The sequence below is a fragment of the Larimichthys crocea genome, chromosome XIX, assembly GCF_000972845.2.
Source record: "Larimichthys crocea isolate SSNF chromosome XIX, L_crocea_2.0, whole genome shotgun sequence".
NCBI lineage: Eukaryota > Metazoa > Chordata > Actinopteri > Sciaenidae > Larimichthys > Larimichthys crocea.
Window position 1 is genome coordinate 9,701,740 of NC_040029.1, and position 25,640 is coordinate 9,727,379.

The 25,640-nt window shown below is 46.4% G+C and overlaps 1 protein-coding gene across 1 annotated transcript in view; it reads right to left on the minus strand.

Moving 5' to 3' along the window:
- The window catches only part of tns1a (tensin 1a), a 54,633-nt gene extending 53,492 nt beyond the window's left edge, over positions 1 to 1,141 (minus strand). Inside the window, exon 1 of the mRNA XM_027291563.1 lies at positions 1,110 to 1,141. The gene's annotated coding sequence lies outside the window, so the exon portion shown is untranslated. The remainder of the gene's footprint in view (positions 1 to 1,109) is intronic.
- Between the last annotated feature and the right edge of the window lie 24,499 nt (positions 1,142 to 25,640).

The following is a 25,640-nucleotide window of genomic DNA, read 5'->3' on the forward strand; positions in this document are numbered from 1 at the left end:
GGAGGTAAGAATAAGGGCAGACTGGAGAAAGAAGGAGGAGGAGGGGGAAGGGAAGAAAGATATTTCAACATTTCTCCGCACCAGTCACAACTAAAACCACTAAGAATAGCCTTGTTACGCTCTTCACCTCCGCCCTTTCCCTCCGTCATTCATTCCTCCCTTTCCTTCCTTTTCATTTACTCTCCCCCCATGCATTCTTCCCCCCTTTTCCACTGCAGATTGGGATCAAATGTGGCGAGTGTGACTGTGAAGAGGTACGACTGTGGAATATGTGATCCGACGCGAGGAAGCAGAGACGCTGCAGCCACATGCTTCGACTTCCTCCTCAAACCTCAGGGTTCTGTTCAAACATCCTGCAGCTCGGGATACAAATAATGCACGATTGTGAATTATGAAAGGTATTAACTCATGCAAACGCTGCGTCTTTCAGCAGCTGTGTAATGAAGAGGTTCAACTGAGTAACTAGAAGACGAGTAACGGCATCAACACCAAAACTACAGATACGGACACGTTAACCTTCCATTCGACGAAGAGGAGGCGACGTTATGAATCTGATGAGGGCCGAGAAACACGCTTGTTTCTGCTGGCCAACTTCGACTGCAAGAAGCTCATCTTCGATTCGTCTGTTGTGTCAGTTTCAAAGCAACTAACGATTACTCTCATCGTGGATTCTCGAGATTCAAGAGTTGTTTGGTCGATAAAACGGCAGATGTGTTTCCCAAAGCCCGAAGTGACGTCTTAAAATGTCTTGTTTCGTCCACGACCCAGCAAAGATAACAAAAGAGACAGAAGTGTAATACGACTGAACCTCATGCTCGAGTTACATCATAATCTACTGCTAATGTGAGCTTGCAAGTGTCCGATGCTTCACGTGCAGTCATGGCAAAACGTTGAGGTTGAAGGTTTTTGCTGAACTTCGTCAGATCGCTCCGTGTCTGTCGGTCTAAACACAGCAACAGTCTGAACCTGAACAGTCTCGGCTGAACATCCAGGAGACAAAAATATGAACTCTTACAAACAACACTGGAGATTGGATCAGGTTTGATGAGCCTGTGTGTGTGGGTATCAGTCTGAATGTGTTGAGGAGTTAAAGATGTTTGACGTCTTACCTTCACTTCACATTTTTTATGGCAGGACAGTCGACATGCTGAAAGAAAAAACAGACAAAGTTAGATTTGAGTTCATTTAAAGTGTCGAACAAACACACGTCTGCATGCATGAGTGAAACACACACACACACACACACACTTTGATCAAAAAGGAGAAATCTTGGATTCAATCAGAAAATGAAGCGCAGCAGAAGAAGAGTTCATCTTTCTGAATTCACTGCAACCAGGTCAGCACTAACATGCTGTGGTGCTGCCCCCAAGTGGCCACATGAAGCAAACATCCACTCAATCACCTGTTTGTGTTTCATGTTTTACAGGTTTATCTTTACGTAATGACAAATGTTACGATGCCGTAAAAGAAGCAGTTCAAATAAAGTGAAGGAGTGAGAGGTTCATCGACCTTTGACCTCCGACACACACACACACACCTGCTGCTGCTGCCTCGCTGTCAGACTAGGTGGTCCCCAGGTGTGTGTGTGTGTGTGTGTGTGTGTGTGTGTGTTCTGGGTGGTCTTACGGAGGAGCAGACTGTTAGAAAAACACTCTCCGGTTAGATGAAGGTAAACCTGCGTGACGGTGATAAATGGATTAGTCTGCAGTTTCGTGCGCGAGGCGCTGATTGGTGATTATTTGGAGACGGTGAGTGTCGAGTGGATATTTGTCCGGCCAATTAGAGAGGCAGCTGTCCAAACCCACGTAAAAATGCAACTCTGAGGGTTCTCGACTGTGAAAGGAGTAGTCTTACTCTCATGGTAATTAAGATGAGTTATACTACTTAACAAGAACCAGAACTGGACCATCACCACGACCACTATGCAAACCGAAAACCACAAAAGCCTGCAGAAAAAATTTAATTTATCCGGTAAAATCTGCATCCTTGTTTTTGATTCAACGGCAGAAATCGTTTGCGCTTTATTTTGTGTCACATGCATGAAAATAAGATGAAAACAAAGCACCAGGTAACCGTCAGAACGAGTTACAGGCCGCCTGATATTTAAATCACAGATAATAAATGTCGTGTAAGTGTTTTCATGAAGCAAAACTGCTGCGTCGCGATGAAATTTAGAACCGCAGATGTTTCCCTCAAACATCGCTTTGCCATCCAATCGTTCGGATCCTGGAGCCGATCCACGCAGGGCACCGGAGGGAATCATTATCATCATGTGGTTTTTATGCACTGTTAATGAGCCCCACTTATCCACAGGAGGTGCGAGTGCATCCTCACACTGATTCATCTCAGGCGAGAACAAAGAAAAAACATGCGAAGACGAGCCGAGCACATGAAAGCAGAGACACGAGGCGGTTTGCAGGTGAAAAACTTTGTGCAAACTTTTAAAGCTGCAGTGACACGTTAACGCGATGCAAGCGGGCTCGCTTCCTCGAGACGGTTGATGCAATTCAAACAACAATTTGCAGATTTATGTTTGTTTTGTGTTTGGTTTATGACGGTTGCCTGGCAACTGGATCACGCCCAATAACAAACCAGAGAAGAGACATGTTGTTGAAATGTTCCTTTAACGTTTTACGTCAGAGGAGCGTTCAGGTACATCTTCAACATCCGGCACACGCCGTCCTGTCGTCACGTCTTATCTCTTGGCCGTAAGCCGTCTAGCAACGTGGCGGGGCGCCTAGCAACGCATCCCGGTAACGGTAAAGGGCAGGAAGGATGCTGAAGACGTAAAGACCGGAGGACTTTAAGCTCACTGCGGTTGAGGATGAACGAACAAAAAAGGGATGAAAGTGGAAATCATTCTCCCGCGCTCCCCTCTGCACTCTCCTCCCTTTGTTTTCCACGTCTATCTCCCAATCCTCCCATACCCCAATTTCTCTCTCTTTATTCTGCCTCGCTCTGCCTCCCCTCCTCCCACCCATCACCCCTCTTTCCCTTTTTTCCCTCTTATCTAGGCTAATGCAGCAGCAGCAGCAGCGGCAGCCATGCTAATTTTAACAGCAAATCCTCAGCCAAAGCCCCCGTGCAGGCCCGGCTGCCGGGCTTTGAGTGTTTGTCAACTCGGCTTCTGCTAAAGACGTTTGTAGTTCAAAAAAGGAGAGAAAGACGGGGGGGAGGGAGGCAGCCGGGATCCTCTAATGTTGATTTCCCCTGGACTTTTCTCGGAGTTACAATGAAACCTTTGGTTCCTCTAGAATTAGAAGTGAAACACGTGACTGCATGAAGCTGCAGAGACGTTTACAATGCATGCACGGTGCAGACAGACAGATGTAAAACACATCTGTAAACCTCAACAACAGCTTCATATCTGAGAGGTGAAGTCAATCTAATTACACTCAGTAGCTCAGTCCGTAGGGACTGGGTTTGGGAACCGGATGGTGGTTGGTTCAAGTCTAGCATGGACCAACGTATGGAGCGTGAACCGGTAGCCGTTCAGTTCAGTTCCAGGAGGTCTGATTCAAACCTTAGACCTCTGCAGTGAGTACTCGCTCTATCAGGAAGCTAACGAGTAAGGATATTTAAAAAAATACTGAAACGTGATTCTCTGATTTCAGCCCGGGTGGATTTATGAGGATCAAACCTGAAACATGTGTGAATAAAATGAACTTTGTGAGCACGTTCATGAATGAAGCGCCCCTCTCTGAAACAAATCACTCGCTCTGACCTCAGACGTCCCGGCAGACACTCACCTTTGCAGATGAGGCCCTCCTTGGTGATGGCCTGCTTGCATATATCACAGCTCTTGGCCTTCTTGAACGGCTTCAGCTTGAAGGTGTGTGTGTGGACGCCCTCCAGCTCGTCGGGCTGAGGGGAGAAGAGGAAGGGAGAGAGAGAGAGATCAGGAGAGAGGCCGCTTGAATCGAGGCCAGTAGAAACACATTTGGTATTCAGCAATGATATATTCGAGCTCTTTGATGGGCTTTGGTTTCAGTCGACTGGTTCACTCGAGAAAATGAACAATTCTCCTCCTTAAACAACTAAAAAAGTTGGTGTTGCTACTTTTTTTGGGGTAAAATACTGATAATTTAAGTGATTTATCAAGCAAAACACCAAGTTTCTTTGTTTTATATCACTGTAAACTCAATATTTTTAGTTTTTGGGCTCATTTAGATGTAATTTTTGGGGTCTGAGAGACTGAAATGTGCATTTCTTCTTCTGTTTTCTGTCTAAATCATGACCCGATTAATCAATAAATGGAGAGTTATAACTGCAGCCATGCTTAAACTCGTCTGAAGTCACGTTTCCGAGCCCGAACATGCAAACGTGCAACGTTATTTTGACTCCTTCTACCATGAAACACGTCTTTTGTCGATTTAATCAGACGTCACATGATCACACGCTTTCATAACTAACACACACACACACACACACACACACACACACACACTGACATAGTCCGCCCACCAGCAGAGGATGTTTTCACTTTGAAGTTCTCTAATTAAATAACTAATTAATGATGAAGAGGAGAGCGAGGAAAAAAAAAAAAGCCTCACAGCAGCCAACAACCTCAAAAACTCGAGGAATGATGAACGCCTGCGTGTGTGTGTGTGTGTGTGTAGGTGTGTGTGTCATACTGTATTGCTGTGTATGTATGTGTGTGTTCTCGGATCAGCCTGAGGATCTAGAAACTGACGCAGGAGCAGTTCACACCACATCGACCACGACGAAGGTGTGGTCGACGCTCGTTGGCGCGACGGCAACAAGGAGGATCCGGTAATAATCATCTCCGTGATTTATCTCATCCATCCCTGACACGTGGCCACAACGTTAAAATACGACTCTCTGCTCTCCAAACAGCTGCACATTACTCAGTGCTGATTTGATTGGTTTAACCTGGAGCCTGCGAGATGCAGCCAAGAACGCTGAAACTGGGTCACCAGGATTCCCTTTGAAGCCGCTCAACCCGACACCGGTTGCTTAGGAGCGTCGTGAAATCACATTTTTGGTTATTTATGAAGAAGTCTGAGCGATGCAGAGAGTCGTACGAGCTGTTTGTGTTGGTATGCGTCCCAATCGGACGGTCACATTCACTTCTCTCGCCCTCCTGGATCTCTCCGAACAACCTCCTCGGTGAGTCATGGCGATGATGTCATTTCCTTTGTGTATTTATGCAGCTGGGCCCGTCCCGGCGTTGGGCTCGCAGCCGGACTGTAAATCTCAGCTCTCTTTTATTGAAAACAATATTTTTTTACAGACACCTTGTTCCAACTATCACCTTGAAGGCGTGAGCGGACGAGTCCCTCCAGGAGTAATTAACACAAACTCCCGAACTCGAACCCGAGCGAGAGCGACTCCGGCTCTTGAAGAGAACGCCGCGTCGCTTCCCAAACAAAACAATAAAGTCATTAAGATCCGATTTTACAGGCCGACGTGAAATAAATCAAACTAAATTCCACAAAGGCGATTTTCTTCCAGCTATGTCAACATTCTGAACCAGCAGAAAAACAATTATAAACCTCCACACGGTGAAGCGAACCACGGCCTGCTCACATTTCTTCTTCAGGCTCTTCCACAAGCATCTGGAACTCGTGCTGAACTTGAACTTTGGGTAACAAACATTCGGACGCCGCCTCCTGACAGACAGTTAGATCAAATCAGCCAGGTGGACGTACAGGGGTGGATTCAGGCGGGGCTGCACCTGCACGCCCTCCTCAACCCTACGCATGACACCTCTGTAATAAAAACATGATGTATAACCGCTAAAAGTCACGTGGAGGCCAACTTAGATGGCGATTCGTCATGTTTTCTCGCGCGTGGGTCACCGCAGAGGTCGGTTTATCATGTCTTAACTACCACAGGGAGATCCAAGAGGGCACCTTCATGAAGTCCACGGGACGGGCTCCGTGATGCATTGTTAATACGCTTCACTGTGGAGTTTATATCCAAACAGTGCGCCTCATGTTCGTATGCAGACTTCAGTGACTCACGCTCATAATTACAGCAGTTCTTCTACTACCACAACTAATCAGGACAGCGCTGCAGCTACAACTACTCCAACTACAAAGGAGGTGTGATGAGGAAGCAGCTTCGTTTGTCTCTGAGCTCATGTTCTCTTCGTTTTCCTCCCCTCCTCCTCCTCCTCCCTCCTCTCTCGATGTGCCGCAGTCAATTTGGCTCCGAGCTTTTACAAAAGTGTGTTTCTCAGCGTTTCTCAGCTCGGCCTATCTCCCTAAATCTTAATGGCTTTTGTCACGGCGTGACATGAGCTGCGGAGAGGAATCGCGGCTGACCTTGGCTGCACACGACACGTTACAACAGGTAGCTTCCAAACAAACAATACGCTGATAATAATAATAATAATAATAATAATAACTTAATTAACAACCACTCTGCCGTCTGTCTCATTCATTTTTCCTTTGGTGAGTCGGCTGATATATCGAACAGTGGACCGGGTTTAAACACAGACACAGTTTCATTAAACAGAAGCGATGTAATCTGAGCTGACTGATATCCATCATGATTATTGGACGACTGCTGAGACGGACAGATCACAAGAGACGGCGCGAGACGGAAGCAAACAAGCAAGTATAGTATGGAAAATTAACATGCAACTCAATGTAACAACAGAAACATTAGTTTTTAGATTTCTGCAGCACGGTTTTATTGCACGATTAACACTTTCCAATATAAAATACTTCTGTAGAAATTCCCTTAATGCCACATGAATCATGTTTTTACCATGACTATGTTTAAAAAACTGGCAGCTGTGGTTAACAGGATTTTACCGTAGAAAATAACTTTTTCTAAAGGTGTTTGGTTGGTGTTTTATTCCATATTTTTCTATCAAAAACTGTTTTGCTGTATAATTAACATAAAAATAATGTATGAATCCCATATGAGATAAAGGAAATTACAGGGTTTTACTGTAAAACGAACAGTTTCTAATATAAAATTCCATATAAATTAAGGATTAACCATGAATATTACAGTGTTTTACTGTTGTTTAGACATTAGTATTAGTAGTATTGCTTTTACAGTTAAGGTTGTTGTTTCATTCAATGTATACTACTTTATATCCTGAACAAATTTCCCCAAAATGCCGTATAATAAAAGTGTTTTACTGTAAAATTAACCGTTTCTAATATAAAATTCTGTATAAATTCCCCTATCCATAAATAATTTAGGTTTAAACAATAAAAATACAGAGATCATATTAAAATAGATTAGAACAGGCAATTAAATTAAACTAATTAAGGGCTTCTCTGTGCAAATCATCTGATTCAGTCGTCACAAATATTTGATCTTTTTCTTCACATGCCAGTGGAGGAAGAAACTGTAATTTTTCTTTCCAAAAGTTTTATTTCCTTCATTAATCACTGACTGAATCAGCTGTTTTGGCCTCTGACATCTGGATTAAAGTCCTAAAAACGACACGGTTAAATGTGGAAAAGTAAAACTCCGTCCAAACGCCGGGATGAATCTTTAAAAGACTTTCAGACTAAACAGACTAAATGATACATGTGGACATCTTTTGCCTGGCTGGGGTTATAAATAGCAGTGGAGGCACCTTGGTGCCACTCTACAGCCCTGATGTTAAAGATGACCTGGCAGAAAGCCGGCGGCTAAACCAATCAGACGCAGCCAGCTGTGTCACAAGCAGGAGCCATGGTTACCTGGCTGCCACGGCAACTGGGGTCAACGTGTCCTGTCAAATAATGATGGATGAGGAAGGATGGGAAAAAAAAACATGCAACCACAAGTTTGCACACACACACATATGCATGGACGCCTTGGCATACAGGCCCACAGTGAGTATCCCCACAACAGGAGTGCAAATGGCTGTTGGACGGCTGCCATGCAGCATCTGTGAAAAAGACCTCAGCAGCTTAAAGTTTGTGACCTACGCGATGGAAATGCTCGCACAAACTTCTTCTTCTTCAGCTGTAATCAGAAAGCTGATTCACTGACGAGCGCCATCGGTTTCTGAACCAACTTTTGCCAAGAAAAGGGCGAGTCAGACCCAGATCGCCAAGGGTGTCGCCAAAATCCAGAAAACCAAGCAGATCTTTAATCCCTTTTCAAAGTAATAACACCATCTCAGCTGCCAGAGAGCCAAAAAACTCATAATCATGGACACTTGACTGACTTTTAAGGGCGTGGATCATGTCATGAAAGCTGTGTTTTGGACAGGAAAGGCCTGTCCTCTGTGTCGTGTCAGGAGGAGACTCCCAGGAGAGGCCGAACAGAGAGAGAGAGAGAGAGAGAGGGAAGGGAAATGGATGTAGATGGAGAGAAAAAAGGGGGATAAAGGGATAGAGGGAACGGTCTAAGAGCCGAGGATGGAAGAAGAAGTGTGTCCAGGCTTATAGACAGCAGGCGCAGTAAATCAAGGCTCGATGCTCCTCTCCCCCCAGTTGCACTTAGCTAATGAAAAGCATCACTACGCTACCTCGACCGAGACCCCACTTAGAGCCAAGATGTGGGAGCAGGAGGGAAGTGAAAGGAAAGGAAGGGAGGAGGGAGGAAGGAGGATGGAGGAAGGGGGGAGACGACTCTCTCTCAAAAGGCACTGCTCTTTCCATCTGCACAGGGACAACGCAGGGAAACGAATTACTGCTGGCACACACGAGCAATCACAAAACATGCATGTACCGGAGGCGGGAGTCATTTTACAGACTTTAAAGGCTTTAAGCTGATGTTTGCATTTAAAAACTGTGATGTAGCCTCAGCAACCACATTGAAATGACTTAAAGAGGCTGCAATCCATATTTTACATTAACAATAAATCATGCATTTGTTGTCCCCTCTTAAACCAGACGTCAGAAAAGATTATTTCTTGATAAAACAATGAAACATTCAGTTTATTCTGAGCAGCCAGCCACGGTTTTCTGCTCCGTTCTTGATTATTCCCATCGTACGCCGGACAAAACATAACTTTCATATCGTTTTTATGTTTGATACTTTGTTCTCTAAAATGTACGAGACCCATAAACTCCAAAGGTCACCCAAAACCACACATAAATATCAAACGTTCGCCACACCCCGCCCTGTCGAGAGACGGGGGAGTCTCAATCGTGTCTCGTCTGGACATTCCCGTTTATGCCAGGTGCATTTTTTCAGCTGCCACATCTGGGACTAAGACACACACACACACACACACACACTCATACATCAACACAAACTTCCCGACGTCCAGCTTAGTTCCCACATGTATGGCCCGACGAGCCTCCTCTACAATGTAAAACTCCACATGTGGTTCCATTTAAAGCTCTGTTAGAGGGAAGTCTTTCTGCATGAATTGTGAGAACGCTTTAAAAGCACAAAGAATAAAGATGCACCGTATCGTTTTGCATAATGATGTAATTTGACCTGTAGTCCATTAATCGCTCGGTGTCCGCGAATGTGCAATGACTGTCATAAATACAGAACTTTAGAGAGTTAAAGCAGAAGAATTTTGAAAGTTTGATTATTTTTTCTGTTGTATTTAGGAGAAGGGTTGCAAAGAGAGAGAGACAGAGAGTGAGGTGGAGGTTTGTCGGATGGGCGAGGTGAACAGAAGGAGTGAATGAGTCACCCGAAAAATAGACAAAAGAGCCAAAACCAGGCAAAAAAAAACAAAAAAACGCTGGATGACATGACTCAATGAAGTCAAGCATGAGGAACAGGCCCCACAGAAACACACACACCACCTCCGCCTCCTCCTCCTCCTCCGCCTTTACCACCACTGCGAGATGAAAAAGCAGAGCCACACCTGCTTTCAATTTCCACCAAATTGAGATTCTGTCATGAACAATGGGCGCCTTTGTGGGACAGAGCGAGAGCGAGAGAGAAAACGAGAATGAGAAACACAAAAAGAAAAGAAAATGAGAACCAGGACGATGTTTGTAATATTTGTATATATGTGTGTGTGTGTGTGTGTGTGTGTGTGTGTGCGAGCATTCGAAGTTTACGTAAACACAGGCGAAACTAGGGCACGGTAAACTGCTTTAACGATCGGCCTCGTGTCAAGAAAGACGTTTTATTTCAACGCGAGGGTCTGAATTTGTGTTTTTAGAAGAGAGAGCGCTGCTCAGATTTACGCTTTGACCTCCGTGACGTTTCTCGAGAAGCAAATCTGGAAAAGAATCGTCAAAATCGAAGCAGCGGAAGCCGAAATATCCTGAATTTCAGGCCTACATTTCCCAAAATGCAGCTCGGTAGCAACTTTTCACAAGAGCCTGGAGAACACTCTGTGTTTGTAACGCTGCATTTCTGATTTCTACCTGCATGACATCACTATGACGCCATCAGCGTCGTTTTGGCATGGTCTCTGTGTTCCCGTTGGCAGCCTCCACTGTCGAACTCTGAATCCGTGATCTCGACACACAGATGGCATCAAACGGCTTCAATTAGCAGCGCGCCTACGACTGCCAGCTTCCAGGAGCTTTACTCAGCACAGAAATCCTGATCGGTTGACGGAGGTGTGTCCCAGGCTCCTGCATTCAGGGAGAGTCATTATCCCGGTTACAACCCCTGAGGGGCTTTGCTCGCTGTGATTATGGGTACATCAGCACAGATTAAGGCTGTTTCTGTGCAGAATTCTTTCAAATATACAAAAAATATTAGAATAAAACACGTTTCAGCCTGTCAGGGCGTCGTTCTTCATGGAAATCGACACATTTGGTCGCCGGGGGAGCGCGGCGCGAATCAAACCGAAGAAATTCCCTCCAAAAAACTCGACGCATCAATCGGAGTTTCTGACAGTTTTAAAGCACCGACGCGGCACGTTCCTTTCCACACACCTCATGTGTGGAGTATGGATAAGCAGCGCGCCGGCTCATAGATATGAGTCCAGGATGATTTATTTATGGCGCTGAACACAGCCGATCCCAGCGGACTGACACCGTGGGCCGGATGCCAGATTGTAGTAGATCCCTCCTTGAAGCCGAGAAGCTGTGTGTGCGTATCTATGACGACCTCCCTACTTATACGTGTGTGCACGATATTATACTTGTGTGTGTGTGTGTGTGTGTGTGTGTGTGCAGCTGTTATACTGTTTGCACCAGCGTGCGATATGATCAATACCAGGTGCAGGCAGAGAGACACAGAGATCAATGAGCTGTGATCATGAAGTCCAGGCTGCTTATGATCATTAGCCAGCTGCTAATGAACTTAGAATGTTTGCTAATGAGCTCCAACACACGCGAGGCGAGCGCGGGACGAGACGACGCCCTGTAAGCATTTCTGTGTTCCCACACACACACACACACATGTGTGTGTGCAGGTGCTGCAGCAAAGATGCTGCAGAGGACAGGAACGTGAACCTAACGTGAGCCCGACCTAACTGATGGTGTCGATTGATCGACTGACAGGAAATTAACTGGCAGACATGTTGATCAATCAGCGGCTGCAGCTGGTTAAATGTGAATATTTGTTGATCTTCCGTCATAAAAAACTGAATGTTTTTAAGTTTAAACAAGAGATTTTCAGCCTCCAGCACCGTTTTCTAGACCACAGGATTAACTGACAGGAAAATAATCATTCGAACATGATAACTGCTCTAACTGAACATACCCGACCTCCCAAACTTCATGGCCCGTGACCACAAACAAATAGCAGGTCAATCAAAGCGATTTTAATTCCTTGTTGGCCGAAAACAGCTCCGACTGTTCAGGATCTGCACGAGAAAAAGCAAAATCTGCTTTTCATGACCACTCAGATTTATCTTGCGACCCCTGACGGGTACTGACCCACAGGTTGAGAACACTGGAGTGTATTTACCTGTTTCTGCTTTTCAAAGGTGCTTTCGTTTGTCTGAACAGACGATGTATACATGACATTACCCACAGGTTTCTGAAGAGACTCCACTTTTATCGAGGTTGCCACTTTCCACTCTTGCAGCCCTGATCTAAAAATAATCATTTTCATTCACTTCCACATATTTCTATAAACACTTCTTCTGTTTGAATCATCTACATCGTCTCTGAAACTTTGAGGGCAGAGATCTGAGCTCGGACATGAGATGCGGGGGCAGAGCGCAGTGCACAGCGCCCAGGGGAAGAGTGCTGAAGCTGGGTCTCGGGCCGGGCTCGGCGATGGCCTGAGGGGCCTGGAGGGAGGCAACCGGTCACATCGCATATAAATCACCTGGTCACAGATACGCAGAGCGTTGTTTAGCCGGAGTGACGGCTCGGCTCTCTGAGGACGGTCTCAAAGATACAGTACCACACGCCATGCACACACACACACACACACTAAGGCAGTGGTTTGGAAACGAGAGCATGGAGGAAGGAAGCTGCTGGACGGCACATGAAGTCCCTTTGGAGGCTGTTCACCAAAACTAGGTCTGAGTGCAGTTTCGTGTCACTTGGACGTGGACAGCATCATCGAAACCACAAATATCACCAGCGGAAAGGTCGCAACCTCGAAAACGACAGTCTCTGATGAAGCCACAGGAGAGTACTTGACCCTTTGTGTGGCTCACGCTTCAAAAAAAGCTCGTTAATTATGATTCATGCGTAAAGAAGAGGATGTTTTCTGTTTCCTGTTCTTGTCCTTTCAGAATAAACCAATAAAAAAAACGGCGCGACAGATTCATTACTTGAGAATCTCCTCACTCAACGCAAGTTAATCGTCAGGCAGGCCGAGCAGATACACACTGTTATTAGTGACACACCGGGCCATACACACACACTCAGATGGAGGTGACACACACACACACACACACACACACAGAGGCGTGGCAGGCTGTAACGGTCCAATCAAAGTCTGATTGATTTTCAGAGCTCTCGGGGGATTCTGTTCAGTCAATAAGAGACTCTGTTAGACAACTGAAGACATGATGGATCTACCGTACGTCTTTCACTTACAGCGTTCCAGCTGCCGCGCGCCGGACGACAGCGAAGAATAAAAGACGAGTCAGCTCGAAAATCATGACAGATTCCTGCGGAGACACAAAAAAAACAACCCTAATATGAAGATGAATGTCAGTCTGACGGGTTGGTTGCACCGTGTGATGACCCTGAAATGTCTCAGTGTAGTTTGGTCCATACTTGGTAGCCACGGCGATGTAATTAACAGCAGCTATTTTGAGATACACTTCTAAATAAGTCGATCTGATCCGACTTCTGTCGTTCTCTCCCTATTTTGGTGAAAGTTGAGCTGGAGAAGAGCTGAGTGCTCGTACACGTCCGTAACTTTAAAGGTCACACCAGTTGCATTTTTTAAAGAGGCAGTTTATTTAGTTTAGTTTGTTAGTCGAGCACCGGGGGAAGTCTTAGTGCTCGTACGACTGGTGTTTTAGGACCACCGCGAAGAAGAAGAGGAGGAAGAGGTTTACAGGGAGTGGAGCTGGTGTCATGCCAGAACAGGAGCTGGGCAAACTGGGCTCAGCAGAAGAAGAAGGAAAAAAGCGAAGAGGACGTTGACGGAGAAAGCTACGAAGAGAAAAGGAGAGCGTCAACAGGACGAGAGTAAACTGACTTTCAGTGGTCGCTTTGTTAAAAACACACCTGAGCGCTGTCGTCAAACCCGTGACGCCGCAGAACACCGTGAACATTAAACGCAGCGCCCTGACTGCGCTCAGGAAATTCTTTAGTAGATTCGTTAAATCATATCGTCCATGCCGTGTCAAACGACGGTTTGTTGTTATTCAGAGCGGGGCTGCTTTGCATTAATTAAGCAGTAACGAGCTCGCAGTATTTGGCCGGCGCTGGAGTGAACTAGCCTGAGTTTGTGGCTCTTTTCTGTCAGCGTGTCAAATCGAATATTCTCCCCGTGTGTGTGTGTGTGTGTGTGTGTGTGTGTGTGTGTGTGTGTGCGGGGTTGTAAATTATTAATAGCGTGTATTTGAGGAGCTTTCTTAGAGCCCGCTTCTTGCACGTCACTCAGCTTCAGCTCGTCACTCCCCATCATCTCTCTGCTGATGTCGCACCTCGTGCAGCTCATCTCCGTCCCGTTTGTCGAGTTGAAGGCCGATAACGTCGGATCTGAAGCTCCTGCATCCGGACAAGTCTTCACTTTGCATATGCAACTGCGTGGGAGCTTCTCCTCCTCCTCCCTTGCCTCCTTCCCCCCTTGCATCTAAATGGCCTTCTCCTCTCCACTGCAAGCTCCAGAAAAGTAGGGCAGATGCCTCATTTAACACTTGGGTGCGATCATTACGCTCTGTGTATACATTATACAACAAAAAAAGCAATAAATCCACCTGCTTTCCCAGTAAAGATGCAGCCAGGAGCATTAAAAGGTAAGTAATGTGTGATGTTGCAATATGTTAACACACAGTTTTTCACTCTAATATATGATTATGTGTCTGAACAGCATCATTTTGCATCTCACATGTGTGTGGGAAGAAGAGCAGGCTTTAAAAACCCTGTCCCTGTGCAAGACAAACACTTCACACACATCTTTACACATGTCCAGAGGAGTGCTGGCGTGCTTGACTCTTTTTTAAAAACCCGAGATGCTGCGTGGAAAGCCCCCCCCCCCCCCCGGTTCCTGACACACTCAGTCAGTCCCAGATAGGAGGAGAAGCGAGCGAGCAGCAGCAGATTAAATTATACAGGAGAAACCAGAAATAGCTCAAGCGCCGAGGCCGCGTGGACTCAGAGACGCAAAAGAACAACGCCGATGCAAGTTGCCGCGGAGCAGTCAACTAGATTAGTCCTGGCCGGATCACGGAGCAGGAGAGTCAACGACTGCAGATCTGCACGAACTCGACCTCTGCTGACCGACAGAGGAAGACGTTAGAAATCTAATCTCCAGGTTTGGTTGGAAAGGCGTTGCACCTGTGTAAACTTTCATTATGAACCAACGTTTCAGCCAAATATCGACTGTTGCAAAAAGCGTCTTTGACCATGAACCTCTCACCTCTTCACACTTCACACATAAGCATAACTGCACACTTGGAAGGTCACCGGGATCATTTTTTAAAGCCGCGAGCCATCGCAGAAGTCATAAAGGTGACAAATGTAGCTCGACCTGACAAGCTTACTCAAGAATAAACCGCTTTCTGTCGCCTTTCTCATCTGCAGCCACCTGCACACACACCTCGATCTGCGATTCCTTACCCAGAACATGCAGGAGAGGCAAACCCAGGTCCTGGCCCGCCCTGCCAGAGCGGAGGGCAGAGACAGAGAGACGGAGGGCATCCTGAAAAAAGTGCCACTCGGGGGCTCACGGCAGAGATCCACGGTATTCCCAGATATTCCCGCCGGCTCCATGCAGGCTGCTTTGGCGACACAGATCCATGCCAGACGTGCGAGGTGCACAGAGGGTGGGAAGGGAGCGCTGCTCTCGTTTCCTCTCTCTGATGGCCTCAGTCAGTCTCCTCGCATCTGAGCTCCCTCCCTCTCTTGCTTTGCTTGTTCTACCTCTTCCAGTCTCTCTCTTGTTCGCTCAGTCACTCCGGCCCTCCTCTCTGTCCCTCTTGAAGTGTGGTAACTTTATTCCACAGAGGAAAAAAAAAGGGAGGAGGAGGAGGAGGAGGAGGTGAGTCTTTATTTTTCTCCCTCTCCTCAAGTGATCCTTGTTAGCCCCTCCTTACCCCCTCACACACACTCTATTCATTGACCACCTTCCTCCACCCCCTCGGCTTCCTCGCGTTGCATACCTCACCTCTCTCCTTCCCTCCACCTCTCCTCTGCAAAGCATGCTCGCTCATGTCTGCGCTAATGTCACTTCAATTTTTCATCGGCAACCCCCTTTTTCCTGTTTTCCAGATCTCCTCCTTTTAAAAAGTATCCGCGCCGCTCGCCAGCTGGCGTGACGCAGCCCAGAAACAAACAGGTAGCTGGCTGCAGGAGTTGGTGGGACGATTCTGAAATATGGCACACAGCTTCGCGGCCATGTGCACATACACAACGTGCAAACGTGCATTAGTGTTTGGCGGGAAAACACGTCACCCACCTTCTTTTTTTATGCCATTTTAACATTACACTTCAGTAAAGTCATAAAATAAAGAAAATGCTCGAAAACTGTTGTCCTACACTTCCCATAATGCAACACAATAACCCACAGGGTTGCGGTATCATTCTTACACATTCTCTTAAGGCAGATAAAACTACAGCACAGTCATGACTTCAGCTTCACCACCACCGAGTTTTAAGTGTTTGACGTTGTGACCTTTAACGTCCTCCGACAACCTCTGTCGCCACTTGTCAGGAAACTCCTTTTTAAAGACGCGTAAAAGCTTCAAAATTCACGAGCACGCCGTGTTAACTGACGTATTTTATGTCGTAGAACTAAACCAGAAAATATCCTCGAGCTTGTGTTGACCACAGATCTCGTTTCAACCGTCTAACTATCAAACTTATTTATTAAAAAAACTCACAGACTTCAAGACGAGAGAACCGGAAGTTCATAAAGTCGAACTAGTTTTGGGTTTTTTGGTTCCACGTAAATGTATTATTAAGTTATTTCAATTCAAACTGTTGTTAGGGGTTCGGTTCCATCACATTCTTGAGTTGAAATAACTTGTTGAACAAAATAAAGTGAATTAAAGCGTGTATGTAGACCGCAGCAGCCAGTTTGTGGTTGATCACAGGTGTCACCAATGATGCTAATTAAGAACCTTAATTGGAATAATTTGATGTTTTCATATCTAGTATATCAAAGAGGTCTGTTAGAATCTTTTGGAAACTGATGCAGGTGTTTGTTAAAACCTTCATCCGTGCATGCATCCATATATAAATGTGTACACGCGAAACATTTCTACGCACACGTATGCAAACACTCCCGAGCGCACGTGTGAGGGATCGCTATATATGCATGTGTACATCTATATAAAGTACAGCACTGAATCAACATTATATCAGCGGTGCGGGCGCATTACATCACTCCACAGTCAGATCCATAAAGGGCTAAGAGCCAATTCATTTTGAGAAAACACCCTCTATTGATCCCTGCTGCACTCCATCACTTCCACTGTAACAGTTACCTCAATCCATAGGCTAACCTGACACATAATCTGTGTGTGTGTGTGTGTGTGTGTGTGTCCTTCTGTGTGTACTCTATTAACATAATGTCAGCAAAGAGCACGGCGTGGAGACCAACGCCACAGCTCGTGGTGTTGTTGTAGCACTGAACTGGTTTTTGGTGCCTGTGTTTGATGCACGGCAGCCAACTGGTCTAAACTGGGTTGCTAGCAGCCTCTAGTGGCCTCCAACCAACCCTCAGACAGTCTCTGCAGATGGGCTTTTAGAAACACGCATACGCAGCTCATGCGTGCTGCGTCTCGTTTGTTTTTTCGGTCCAGAACGGCCGTTTGAGCGATCCTTTACTACCTGCAAAAAGCATTGATTTTGGGGCGTGCTGTTGGGAGTGGTGTATTTTCTCAGTACAACATTTTTGCACAGTGAGGTCAGGTTCTTAGTCCCTTATTCCCAATGCAACATGCCGGAGCTCACTGAAAACACACAGGCAGGCAGCAGCAGCAGCACACACACACTTTCTGCAGAACTGTACTCATGGAAAAGGGAATTTAGACCATCGTGGGAGAGTAAAAGTCTCCATTAAATCCCAGGCTAATGACGTTAGCAGCCAGCTACACCTATTTAAAGGTTGGGGAACTCTTATACACACACTTAGAAATGCGAGCAATAAAGAAGACGAAGGGGAGAGAGATGAGAGGAGAGAAAACTACTCCACATCGACTCTGCAGTCTCCTCCTCTGTCGCTGGAGAATCCATCACATTAAAGCTTTAATGCTAGAATAACAAAGCATCCATCACGCTGAACGCCAGCCCAGAATACAGTGAGCCATTCAGGGCAGGAGTCTGCAATCCTCGGGGCGCGGTAACCCCGTGCACGCGCTCGGCCACAGCCGGACGGCGTTACCCCGGCGTGGAAGGTGAGCGTGTGATAAACACAGCGAGCGATGAATGGGGTTTTCATGCATATGCTGGAGAGGCAATCTAGTGGAGGAGAATAAGGAGCCATTCAGCGGACAGGTTTCCCATCACCCTCTTCTCTTTTGGCTGTCTGCAGTGCTGCCTGATGTGAATTTATTGCCCGGGGGGACATTAGTTAAATGAATAGGGAGGCAAGTAAACACAAAATACTGAGGAGAGGAGAGGAAGGGAGGGAAGGAGACACACTGAGTGAAAGGGAAGTAAAGGAGACAAGAGGAGTGGGAATACAAGGAAAGGAGATGAGATGAAATGCAAGGAGCAGAAAAGGAGATGAAATTGGATGAAAGGAACAGAGGAGGAGATGACAGGAGTCACAAGGAGGCGAGGAGAGGAAGTTAAATAAAAGAAAGGGAATAGAACAAAGGGTAAAACAAGGGAAAGAGAGGAGGACACGAGGTGAAAGGATGCAAAAGAGGAGACGAAGGAGAGAAAGGGAAGAGGAGACAGGATGTGAGGATGAGAGGGAATTTAGGAAGTGAGGAGGCGAGGAGAGGGTTACCCTTTCATAGTACCACAGTAGTGTCACCATAGTAACACACATGGAGAAAACCTTTACACATCATCGTCCCTCCGCCTCCGTCTCTGCTTCCCCATCTCTGTCTTACAAAACCACCGCGCACACACACACACACACACACACACACACACACCGAAACACCGGCAATATTCCAAGCCCGTCTCTCCTGTTGTAACCCGGCCCTATCATGTGGGGACTGTGTGTGTGTGTGTGTGTGTGTGTGTGTGTGTGTGTGTGTGTGTGCGAGAGCCGCCACGTTGCCATGGAAACTGAACACCTCACAGCGGTCCTTGGAGGGAAGACACAGAGCCTTACCTCTCCACTTTCACCTCCCAGCCGGTCACGTGAGCGAGCTGGAGTGCTGCAGCTGGAGCGACGGAGCAGCAAGCAACAGACTGAACGCTTGTTCACGTGAAAAAAAAAAAAATCTAAAATTTCAGGCGAATTACGGAAAACAATACGGAACCACCGAGGAGCTCGCTTAGCAAATGTGTTGGCTGAACAAATGGTGAGAACTTTAACAGCTTTACCGTATGTTGCATTCGGCAGTGAAAAAAGCAAAGCTGGGTGTGATGTTTACACTCAGTGCAGTCATATCTGTCTGTTTAGAGCCCCCCAAAACTTTTTTAATGAAAATCTGCCACTGCAGTGAGAATATTTCAACCTTTTTCACATAGAAACCAACTTTTTTTTCCAAGAATCTGTCAAGGAACGAGCGCCTTTGTCTTAAAACGAGAAAGATTAAGCCACATTTGGAGACTTGGATCAATAAAAATGAAACTTTATGCTGGAAAATCTCTAAAATAACTGAAATATTCTCATAATAATCTCAAACATAGACAAAAGTCACATCTTTGCAGAGCTCGAATGACATTTTTAATCATGAATGTTCCTTCCAAAGTATAAGCGGACCATGCCTAAGGGTGCAACATCCATACCTGAACAAGGGTACGTCCCTGATGGCGAGCATCTGCCCCCATTTTACAGTGTAGGTACAAGAGTTGAAGATGTGACTGAAAATGGTGCAAAAGCTTTTGATTTACCACATCGAAGTGGGAAAAATGTGAGGAAAAAAGGCCAATGCTGACAGGACAGGCTGTGACTGAATGAACATGATGTGTTGGGGATTCATTGTCCGGGGTCGAGGAGATATATAATGAGTGTGTGCGTCTGCAAAGGCACTAACAAGCTCCACAGCACATTTACACACACATACGAGGGAGTGCGACAAGGCAAGGGGGAGCGTTGTGGAATTGAGCGCGGGTGTAGAGATAAGGAGCTGCGGCAATGGGGTGGGGGGGGGCTTTGCTGCTAGTGTTGGTGGTGCTGGTGGGAGGGTGGTGTTGGGGGGGCTCGAAGAGACGGGCGGCTGCAGCACTGCACGCTACGGCGTCACCACGAGCAAAAAATCCCACCATCGCCAGACTTTATAACACCAACGCTCGCTGCCGTACGCAACAGCAGAGAGCTCGCAGTCGACGAGGAGTTACAGCACTGCAACACTCAAGTTTGAAACCTTTTGGCCGGTATTTATGATCAGCATCGAGAGCTTTTCACGAGGCAATAAAGATACGAGGGTGCATGAAAGTCCCATGACTTTATGATGATATTCTCACTGGGGGACAGATTATTTTTAAAAACTGCTGAGGGTGCAGCGCATTAAGCCTTTTTGGTCAGTGTTTCCTGCCTGAGGACAGCTGCTATAAAAAAAAGGGGGGGTCTAAAAAAGGTCTCGCTTTGCTCAGGAGATGTTCATTGCATTTAAAAAATCATCCCACCCCATCACCATTCATCAGAGCATGACCTCAGGCAGCGTTTCTGCTGTCCTCACACGTGTGTAAGTGTTTGTAAGGAGGAAATAGTGACATTTAGACATACCAGAATTGTTACACGTGATTGATTATCCACTAGAGAAAGATTGCAGTCCGAGGGAACAGACAAAGAAACTCGAGTGTGCGTTCAGCTGATACCATTCAATGAACTCCGTTTGGCCTTTTCTTGCTCGTACACATGTGCCATACGACCGTCGGAGTATGGCGCAGCGATGAAAGGCTCGCATCGCCGAAAATAAGCAAATACAGCATGACGTGCAACGGCGGGAGATGAATGGAGAGCTTTTTCTTGGGGATACGCAAATCCCCGATAATGGTGCATTACAATTCTGCAAGGTGACCCGATGTATCAGGAGCAACTATCATTTGTTCCAGGTGGTTGCTGCAAGTGCCTTGCTCGAGAGGCATGTCCAACAATCTGATTCCCATGGTTCCCGTACCGTCGTTATCTGGAGCAGCTGCCTGGAGACCACTTGGAGATGTAACACTGACCTTGAATCAGCACTTAGAGGGACACCAACCAAGTCTTCCAGAGCCCATGGTCCATGACCATTCAAGCCAAGCTCGTTTTCACAGCTACGTCATTTGATGGTTTAGGTAAAGCCGGCTGTTTGCATGCAATGGTTGAGTGGTATGACTGAGAACGAGGCCCGTCCTGATGTATATTTCATGCAGAATGAGAATTCCTGTCATATTTTTTGGCATTTATTGTAGAAGAAAGTCACCCGCATGGGTCGGAGTGAGATATGAAAGACGACATGTGCAGAACTCGTCCTCTAAGTCCATTGAATCCCATCTCGGTCTTCCCATTCGTAGCAACCCCCCCCATGTCCGTGAAGTCTTACCTTGTCTCGCTTGGCCCCCCGCAGAGGAAAGAAGCAGGCGAAGAGGAACTTGCCCCAGCTGATGACGGCAGCCAGGCACCAGTTGAGGCGAGCCATGCCTGCGTCTGTCCCGTCTCGTCTGCCAGCCTCTTATCTCCGGGATAGGATCCTGCAAACCCCCCGTAAAAAGAACGATGTCAAGCAGGGGGGGGGAAAAAAAAGACCCTGCGGAGGACAGGAGACCCTCTTGTCCTCGTCCGTGCAGCAGGAATGAAAAACCTTCCTTCAAGTCAGATGACGACTGGGGATTTATTTTCCTTTCTGGGTTTTTGGGGGCAATTTTGGCTACCTGTCTGGTTATGTGTCTGCAATTCCAATTTGTGGGGGAACAAGGGGGGCCGCTGTGAAGCTACTGGCGTCCCACAAACGGACTAGACCCTTCGGACGGTCTAGAGGGACCCAAAGCATCAAGAGCCTAAAACTGTCTTCCTCTCTTTCCATCCATCTGTCTTTCTCTCTCTGGCTCTCTCTCTCTCTTCTGTCTCCACAGCCCGGTCTAGATGAGTCAGTCCTCAAAGTGTGATGAGCACCGTCGGCTGCATAATGCGAAGAGCCCGTCCGTCGCTGATCGACGACACTGTTACACATACACACACGCACATTGGCATGTCTCTCACACACTCATTCATGCACACGTACACTCGCCTTGCCAAAAAATAAAAAATAAAAAATCACAAACGCCGTCCTGGCACATACATCCACAGGCGGCAAGAAGAGCCCCCTTCTCGTCACACGGCGGCTCTCCTCCTCCTCCAGGCTCAGGATCCCCGGTGCTTCGCTTCGCGCTCACACACTCCGCTCACACACACTCGTCTCTCTCTCTCTCTCTCTCTCTTTCTCTCACACATGCACTGATGCTGCAGCACTTACTCAGCCAGCGCGGGAGGAGGGGAGCAAAAGAGTGAGAGGAGGGGAGGAGGTGGGGGAGATAGGAGAAATGACTGGGAACATAACGGTTGGAAAAAGATGGAAAACAGACGGGGTTGCTGTTGAGGATGACAGATTGAGTGCATTCAGTCAGTGTTTATATTTCAGAGTTGAAGGAGAAGACGGCGACGTGCGTCTGAACGAAAGTGCGCATCAAGTAGTGATCACTGGTGGTGGTGGTGGTGGAGCAACAGAATGGACTGGACAGAGTGAATGGAGGAGTCAAGATGGACGGATTGATGGAGAATGATGAAAAAGGAAAGGCAAGGCGAGTCGCAGGAGGAGAGGAAGAAGGAGGGGAGTGTGTGTTTGAGAATATTGAGTACTGGTGAACACACACACACCAGCATGCGCAATACACACTCACATACACACATATACAAAGGGACACGCAGCAGCCGTCACGGTGCAAGGCGGATACAAGGCAGGCCGAGGGTGAGATGATTGTAGTGTGTGTGGAGAATTGGGTCGAAAGGAGGGAAGGAGGGAGGAGAGAAAGAAAGGATAAAGGATGACAGAAGAGGAGAGGAGCAGGGTGTTGAATCATTGTGTCTTGGGTGATTATTTCCCTCTCTCGCTCTCTCTCAAACACACACACACACACACACACGACTGCAGGTGGTGCACAGGCTCGTTCACTGTGCTGCAGTCTCTCTACGCTTCAGTGGGAGCACATTTTCACTGCAGAACGCTTTTCTCTGCTACACCCCCACCACCACCACCACCACCACCACCACCACTACCCCTCTTCTCTACACCCCTCCCAACCGGCACACCAACGCCACACACCAACGCAATCACAACACATCAAAGCAATGAGCGAGGGAGATAAAGTGTAGAGAGGATGCTGTTCTGTCAACCAAAGCTAGCTCAGCCCGAGGGGGGTTGGTGGGGCGGGAGGTGGAGGTGGTGGGGTGTTTGTAAGGGGGGAACATAACACAAATTGTTCGGGCCATATGGAGATGCGCTGGCAATAAAAGAAATACAAATCTCTCCCATCAGAGCCGCTCTTCATGTTATCATACGTACTGAAATCTGCAGTCAGTTCACACGTCAGGAAAAACAGCGTGTCATCCATCCATACATGTTCCTGTATGAATAGAATCGTGCGTCAGTGGCTCGGTTAGTGAGTATTTCTTAAAATACCAAGTGACAAGCGACAACTACTGAAAGAATGAATGAAAATCCAATGTAATTTTGGTTTCAATGGTACGTCATGAAATCTATGAATATCATATTTAAAAAAAGTACTGAGATGCTTCTGAGCAAGGCACCTGCCCCTTAGTAACTAATGATACAGTAGCATTGTCCGTCTTGATTTGAGCTCATTAACTACTTCCTACCAGGTTCTCTTGACCTTTGGGACATCTACCTATCCCAGGTTCTCTTGACCTTTGGGACATCCACCTATTCCAGGTTCTCTTGGCCTTTGGGACATCTACTTTTCTCTGGTTCTCTTGACCTTTGGGGTGTCTACATATTCCAGGTTCTCTTGACCTTTGGGACGTCTACCTATTCTGAGGACTCTTGACCTTTGGGACATCTACCCATTCCAGGTTCTCTTGGCCTTTGGGACATCTACCCATTCCAGGTTCTCTTGACCTTTGGGACGTCTACCTATTCTGGGGACTCTTGACCTTTGGGACATCTACCTATCCCTGGTTCTCTTGACCTTTGGGTTGTCTACCTATTCCAGGTTCTCTTGACCTTTGGGACATCTACCTATTCTGGGGACTCTTGACCTTTGGGACATCTACCTATTTCAGGTTCTCTTGACCTATTCCAGGTTCTCTTGACCTTTGGGACATCTACCTATTTTGGGGGTTCTTGACCATATCCCAGAGCCTTCTTCTGCGAATACTACCTTTGTAGAGAACTTTGGTCATGGAGTAACCAGGGAGTCAACAAGAAGTTAACACCTATAACAGCCTTTCAACACCATAAGATGGTAATTGGATGGTAAAAAAGACTGCAAGAGCAACTTGGGATGGTATCCAACTTGGACATCACTTGCAACATTTACAATGACCACTACATTGGTGAAATGGCAAAGGACCATAGGGGAAAAGACACCAGAAGCAGGGCCAGGACTCAAGGGATTAAGGAAGACACTCAATCCAATGCCATCTTTGACAAGACAAGAGTCATATCCCCCCCAAATTGTTACCTCATGACAAGTCTTGTGATGACACCTGAGCCAAATTCAAGAAAAGAAAAGCCATGGGATGTAGTCTAAACCTCCAGGATTAGCTAGACATATATAGCATGCATTTAGATTATGTACCACATATAGCAATTCCTACATTTACCAGAATGCCTTTGAATACCCTCCAAAAAGTGCCAACTGCATTACTATCAACAATGCTTTATGGCTGCATTGCATTCTGGTCAACTGAGTCTGCAGTTGGAGGATGAACAGAAATATCTTCCTTTATTGGCCGATGCATGATGTCAGTATGATGCTGATGCAAAATGGCAGCTCTATAGAAAGAATCCCTCGCTGAGTCTGACTCTGATGGACCAACACCAAAACCTGACATATATCTGTGACATTTTAAGACCTGCTTGCCGTATGCAACACCACACATCTATGCTCGGCTACTTGTCTGCAGGAATATGAAAAATGTGGCACCAAAAAGGCAAATGAGCCCAGAAAGGCAAAGCAGACAGTGTATTTTTTCCTTTATGTCAACATTATTGATGATGTCCCTTGGACCTGCTCCTTTTACACTGAACTGGTTCCCTGCTTTAGTTTGCAAGGTGTGGAACACATATATAGCTTCTATTTACAAGCATATGAAGCCATTTAGATATAAAACAGGGACGAATTTGTAGTAAAATAAATATATATATAGGCTGGGAAGGTATTTTATTGACAGAATATTCAGTTATGTCCATTTCATCAGCGATATATCTGCTTAAAGACCACATTTCCTTTTCCGCAGAGGAGCTTTTTGTACAGAACATTATTCTACAGCAGTGTGTACTGTACATCGCAGTGTGAGACTGGGCTTGTGTCCCACTCTCTTGGCAATGCGCTGATCTTTATCATTAGGCATAAGCAACTTGCATAATCACTGCTGACTTCTATTGACTGGCCTGTCAGGCTGCCTATCCGTTTGACTGGAAACCCTGTGAAAAAGTGCAGGCTGCCAAAAAAACTTCTCCCTCAATGACTTTCTCCTGTCATCTACAGTGGGATCAGAATCATTTTTCACCAAGTGTACAAAAACAGGGGCTCTGCAATGTTAGCTGAGATCTATTGTCTATTGCAGCAAAGGTTTTCGAGGCACACTGTCCATCAATATTTATTAAATGTTAAGGTTATTTTCCTTTCTGTTCAAATATAGGCACTGTTAATGTTGTTTATGTTATATAATAACCCTTTCTAGAGGTCTAAAAGCTCACCTGTGCACACATCTTCTCCGTTTCAGAACAAGCTGATGTAAATGTTTTATCACATGCAAACAAAATCTGATTTGAGTTTTCGCAACAAAGACTGTCCTGAATGTTTAACATCTTACCTGTGATCAACACATTTGTTCCCAGTCGAGGAACCTGGATACAGTCTCCTGTTGGAGTTGTATGTACA